This window comes from Sciurus carolinensis, chromosome 2 (genome assembly GCF_902686445.1).
Source record: "Sciurus carolinensis chromosome 2, mSciCar1.2, whole genome shotgun sequence".
NCBI classification, from domain to species: Eukaryota; Metazoa; Chordata; class Mammalia; order Rodentia; family Sciuridae; genus Sciurus; species Sciurus carolinensis.
Window position 1 is genome coordinate 82,636,829 of NC_062214.1, and position 7,072 is coordinate 82,643,900.

A 7,072-nucleotide genomic window follows, 5' to 3' on the forward strand; every position below is an offset into this window, starting at 1 on the left:
CTTAAGGTTTCTAGATCCTTGAGGAGTGTAAATTTAAGTAATAAACATGTCAAGTACAGATCTGTAACTAGAAATTCTTTTTTAAAAAATATTTTTAGTAATAATGGACATAATACCTTTATTTTATTTATTTGTTTTTATGTGGTAGTGAGGATGGAATCCAGTGCCTCCTGTGTGCAAGGCAAGCGCTCTACCACTGAGCCACAACCCCAGCCCCTATAGCCAGAAATTCTTAAAGGATAATTCTTTTCCCCAAGAATGACAAAATTCCTTGATATCTCCTTTGTGTGGGGTGATGGAGTTGGAGGTGGAGTTTTTTCTTTTTTTCTTTTTGATACTGGGGATTGAACCTATGGGTTCTTTACCACTATGCTGGTAAAGTCCTTTTTTTTTTTTTTAAAGGAAAGTGGGTGTGGGTTTTTTTTTTTAAGTTGTTGATGGACCTTTATTTTATTCTTTTATTTATATGTGGTGCTGAGGATCGAACCCAGTGCCTCACACATGCTAGGCAAGCGCTCTACCACTGAGCCACAGCCCCAGCCCATCCCCAGTCCTTTTTATTTTTTGTTTTCAGACAGGGTCTCACTAAGTTTCTAAGTGGCCTCAAACTTGTGATCCTCCTGTTTCAGCATCTTAGGTAGCTGGGATTACAGGAATGCACCACTGCACCAGTGGAGAATTTTTTATCTAGCCTGCTGTAGTACATGCTGTCAGTGACATACTCTTATCCCATTGGCATTCATTATCACCATGCCAACGAATGCTATCCCACGGTAAATACCTGTGACTCTTCTGGGGGGCCTTTCACTTGGTTCATGGGTGAGATAGGCCAGAAGTTCCTTTATTTATTTATTTAATTATTTGGGTACTGGGGATTAAACTCTGGGGCACTTAACAACTGAGTCATGTACCCAGCCTTTTTTTTTTAATTTTTTTTTTTATTTTGAAATAGGGTCTTGCTAAGTTGCTCAGGGCCTGCCTCACTAAGTTGCTGAGGCTGGCTTTGAATTCACAATCCTCTTGCCTCAGCCTCCTGAGCCGCTGGGATTACAGGCTTGCGCCACCATGGCCAAGCCAGAAGTTCTGGGGAGTGATGGTTCCTGGGAGTAATGAATGGGAGGAGAGAGTTGGCCTTTGTGGTGGAAACCAGCTCAGTGATACAACCTCTGTTGTCTTCTTACCTTTTCTTATCTCTCTTTTCTATCTTTATACTACTGCTATCTGGGAACACCTTCAAAATAAATCACTAACACTGAAATCCTTTTTTCATCCTAAGAAGACTGGTTCCAAAGTGACCTGAGGAAGCAGATTCTTAGTATGGAATTCTGAGATTCTATCATCTGACAACCAGATGTCAGTTTGTGGTACATGGGGTGCTGATACCTGCTGTTATACTATCTTATCGTTACTATTATAATTCCTACCTATGGATTAGAATGGATATAGGCAGACGGAGATGCAATGCTTATTCAGTGGCTCTAGCTAGCACCTGAAAGTTATGGGGGCAATGGTAATTACAGGATGGCAGAGTTGGTTGGCTACTGTTATCTGCCAAAGAAACCTGGAAGGGAAAAAAAAATAGCAAGCTCATGTCAGCCTACTATGAGATCAGGGTACATTGCAAAGGCCACAGGGCCTGCATGTCAATTTTTAAAGTGATTCTCATCTGTTGCAGCAAGTGGACAAATTGTGTGAAAAATAAGGGCAAGATTTGATTGCAAGAGTGGTGGAGTTACAAAGGAAGATGAGTTCATAGCCCTAACAAGTCTCCGATGCCAAAGTCAGGGCCCTGGGAAGGTGAGATCAGGACCCTGATATTTGGGATGGGGATATTTGGATAGAAGCTTTTGAGAACCTGGAACCCTCTAATCCTGTGTGCTGGCCCTCTCCCCGCCTCACTTGTTAGGAAAGCAGCTTCCCACTGCCACCCCTCCTTGCTTTTAGACTGATAACTAGAGTCAGGTCTCAGCATGGGAAAGTGGTGTCCTTGCCATGGAATAAAAGCAATTATTAACCAAAAGAGCTGCAGGACATGATTCACAGTTGGGAAAACATGTGAGAATGGATCCTGAGATTGCTGAACTAAATACGGAAGATTTAATGATATGGAGACGCTCTCATGGCTTGGAAACATCCTGGAGTGGGTCCTGATATGAAATGGCTCTTTGAAGCTTGAAACCATGATGCCGTACAGTAAATAAGGTGGAGATGCCTTAGCAGAATACTGAGGAGGAGGTCAAAAGCCCCAGAAAGACAAGCACATTAGACTGGAATTATTATGTAATACCAGAGAACTCTTCAGCTGTTTGTGTTGCTTGGAAAGACTCAGAAGACATTCTTTCATTAAAGCCATGAGGATTATGCTAGTGAAGAGGTGGTTGTTCTCTGGTCTAGGGTTACTGGTAAAAGATGTCCAATGGACCTGGGGTCACTAGTGTCAATGAGATGATAGAATGCTGAAAGAGCAATCGGGGAAGCTCTTAACTGTCAGAGGCAATATAGGCAAAATTATAGTGATAGACACAAAGACAAAAAGGAAATTGAGAGCCCTAAACCACAGGAATCCAGAGAAATGGCTAATAAGCAATGATTTTTCTAGGGGCAAGAAAAATAGATGACCAGTGAGAATCTTACTTAACCTGTATGATGAAAACTGATCAAGAGACGGTGAGCAGAAGGCTGACTGTAGGAGAAAAATGTCATTATCTCTCAACTATCTTCCAGACCTGAACCAGTTTTTGATTAAAGGGGACTCTGCCCCTTTTAAAAAAGACCCTGCAATATGACATCAAGTACATATAGTAGGTGTATTTTCATTCCTTCTCCCAAAGGGATCTACAGTCATTTACCACAGCAACTGTGCACTAGTGTAGGGGAATATCTTCTGAAGGCTATTGGTTATAGGGTCTGAGCTGGCATCGATACTATAGGACACAAAATACCATCATAGGGCTGCGGAGATAGCTCAGTTGGTGGAGTGCTCACCTCGCAAGCACAAGGCCCTGGGTTAAATCCCCAGCACCACAAAAAAAAAAAAAAAAAAAAAATACCATCATAGTCCCAGTGCTTAAGTTGCGGGTATATGGAGGCCAAGTGTTAGATGGACTCCTGGTTCAAGTTCTTTTTCCCAGTTTTTGATTACATAATGGAGACAGATAGACTTAGTAGCTGGTTCCCTGGTCATGAGGTAGGAGTTACTGTTGTATGAAAGGCCAGATGGAAGTCTCTTAAATTGAGATGGTAAATTATAAGAATATAATTCTGTATCCTGGGTGGACTCCTAGAGAGTAGCACTACTATAAAGGATCTAAAAATCAGATTGGTCAAGTGAATGCTGGTGGATTGCCATAAATTTAAATAAGAAGTAGTCCCCAATTTCAGTTGTTGTGCCAGATTTAATATTTTTACTGAACATATTAACAAAGCATTTGGTACTTAGTAGCACCTATTGATCTAGTTAGTGTGCTTTTCTTCATCTTCATTAGGAAAGCAGATCCTCAACGGTTTGTATTTACCTAGGACAGAGAGCAGTTCACATCCACTAGTTTTACCCCAGAGCTAGATTGTCTCTCCTGATCATCTTGATCATCTCAATATTCTGCAGAACTTCATGCTGGTCAACCATGATGAAACTAATCAGAACTGGTAAAGAGGAGGGGATAAGCATTCTGGAAGCCTTAACAGAGATACCCAAGTACCAGAGGGTAAGAGACAACACTTGCAAAAATTCAAGGAGTTTAACACACCAGTGAAGTGGAAACTAGAGTAAGAGTGGGCTCTTCAGAAAGTCTGAGCTATGGCAAAAGTAGCCCTGAGCTGGTTGTGGTGGCACAGTCCTATAGTCCCAGTGACTTGGGAGGCTGAGGCAGGAGGATCACAAGTTCAAGGCCAGTCTGGGCAACAAAGTGAGACCCCAGCTCAAAAAAAAAAAAAAAATAGACTTGATTATCTCAATGCATGGTTAGAGGAACAATATGTGTTGGATTAGCTAGCATCAGTATTGGGAATACACTCTTGCACAATTTCTGCCCTTAGGCAGGACAATCACTTCTTCAAGGCAGCCCCCATGGCACCCTTAGAATGCAATTAGAATGATCCAGATAGAGATTGTCAAGTGTGCACTTTCATAAAGAGACAATCTGGATTTAATTAGCAAGAGGATTCCATTAACCCATTATTCAATCAACTGAAAGGCCCTCTAACCTGAAAATTTGGAAATGCAAATGAAGACAGACACAGTCGGAAAGATTTTTAATATCCAAGTGTCCAAGGACCAGATTATAGCTTTCTCCACATGCACAGTTAATACTCTCCAAACCTTTTCCCAGTAATTACAGTAAAAAGCTTTGATATACCTTGAGCATAATCACAGTTCCAGGAAAACACATTAGACAGTGCATTAATTACATTGGTTGCTTAAAATATGGGGGGTTTGGTGAACAACTGCATAAGGGTTAGGTCCATGGGACAGCCAGGATGAAATAATGTACTTCAACCTATGAAAAAATGCAAACCAGGACATCTGGGAGAACTGTCATCTGAAACCCAGATGGTCAGGGGAAGAACACTGCTGACAGAGGGCTGGACCATCCAAGGAAGATTCAGTAAAGGTGCTGAGCACAAGTCCGGACAGGGCCCCTTGGAGGCATGACCCTGCCCTGCAGAAGCCTCTGCTGTGGTGAGGGGGAGCAGTGAGCCCCAAAAAGCTTCACTGAGCCTTAGGGCAAACTCCACAGAGTACCATATCAGAAAGGGCAATGAGATAGTCTGATCAAACCCTGATAAACTTCCACAGGAATGATTGCTCAGATCAACTAATAACCGTGGCCAATGCTGGCCTAGAGTTTCCCCACATTGCTACCACTGTCTGTGCTGGAATATCCTCTATTCTTCTTCTGCTTATCAATTCCTGTTTATCATTTAAGACTCAGTTCAGGTATGACTTCTCTGAGCAGCTAACCCATGTTGATCTCTCCTCTCTGAGACATTAGTGACTTACAAAGACCATATCCTAATCATGGACTGCCCTGCATAAGGAATGGAACCTATATTTAGTGTCAAACATCCCTGTCTCACCTCTACCTCCATCTCCCCAACAGTCCTCCTAGCCTGGTCACTCAACAAATGACCAATCGATATTGCCTGAAATTTTTCATTGTGCCAAACTACTGGGAATACAGTACCTGTGAACAAACCCATCTGGTTCCTAACCTCTTACAATTTATACTTTACTTCTTTTAGGTAACTCTCTTCTTGATTAAGAGGTAATAAAACCACAAATCATGAGGAGCCGGTCATACCAGTCAGGCTTATGGGTCCAGAAGGAGCCATCCAGGGAATATGGTAATAAGAGCAACTATGAAGAGCCTCAGAAACTCTGGGCATCTGCTGGAGTCTTCAGGGTTACATCTCCAGTCCAAGCTCCTGAAACCTTCTGGATCATCAGGTGGGGCTTGGACCCTGGGGAAAAGGATGAGCCTCTTAGCCAGGCTTAGTGATGATCCAGGCCACCTGGAAAATTCTCCTCTCAACTATATTGCTTTGAGAACTGAACTACTGATGTTTGGGCCTAGAGAAATGTAGACTGGAAAGAGTCATTAACTGGGAGGCAAAGGTCTGGGCTCTAATCCTGGTTCTAATGGTTATTGCTGAATGGCTTGTGATATGCCTTTTAAATATCTCAGATTCAATTGCCTCATCTGAAAATGGAATGGAAGACATCTGATCTGCTTGGTGAAGTGGACCTAAGCCAGAGGGCCTCTTGAAGTCCTTTCCAAATCTAATACGTCTTATTTTACACCTTTTTATTCTGAAGTATAATTCTCAGGAAGTACATAAAACACAAATGTGAGGGCTTACATCATTCTTATGTAATGACCACCCAGGTAATCAGCATAGTTCAAGAATGAGAGTATTTTTGGCACCACTGAAGCACTTCCATGTGTCCCTTTCAAATCACAACTCTCTTTCTCCCTGAAAAGGTATACACTATCCTGATAATTACAGTAATCTCATCCTACCTAAGTATGTAAGCCTAGACTGAATAACTTGGTTCACTAGTTCTTAAAATTGCATGTAGATGTTTATTCTTTTGTGCATAGCTTCTTTTGATTAAAATTGTGTTTATGAGCTAGGCACCATGGTTCATACCTATAATCCCAGCAACTCAGGAGGCTGAGGCAGGAGGAAAGAAGTTTGAGGACAGCCTCAGCAACTTAGATCCTGTCTCAAAATTTAAAAAAAAAAAAAAAAAAAAAAGTCTGGGGATATAGCTTAAAGGTAAAGGGCCTCTGGGTTCAATCCCCAATACAAAATAATAATAATAACAATAAAAACAAAAACAAAAATGTGTTTGCATGTAGCTGGGATCATTTTGTTGCTATATGTATTTCCGTTGTACAAATACACTACAGTCTATCCATTGTGCTGATGGACATGTGGGATGTTTCTAGTTTGGGGCTATTGTAGACATCACTGCTATGAATGTTCTTGTTTATATATATTCTTGTACAGGAATTTCTGGATCACTGTGTATGCACATCTTCAACTTTACTAACAAATGACCGTTTTCCGAAATAGTTGTACCAATTTATACTGCATGAACGGTAAAAGAAAGTCCTTTATACTCCACATGCTAGTTAATGCCTAGTGCTGACAGACTTTAAAATTTTTTTTGCCATCTATGGATGTGTGATAGAATCTCATTATAGCTTTTGCTTGATTAATAATGAGATTGAACTCCTTTCCTTAAATTTATTGACTATTTGAGCTTTCTTTTTTGTGACATTCCTGTTCACACATTTTACCATTTTTAAAATTACTTTGACTTTTTTTTTTTTTTTTGGTTGCAGGTGGATACAATACTTTTATTTTATTTATTTATGTGTGGTGCTGAGGTTCAAACCCAATACCTCACACGTGCTAGGTGAGTGCTCTACTACTAAACCCCAGCCCCAGCCTCTACTTTGGCTTCTTATTGTTGATTTCTAAGAGTTTTTCTCATCAGTTATATGCATGGAAAATATCTTCTCCCATTCCGTCGATTAACTTTTAATTTTCAAACTAGTTTCTT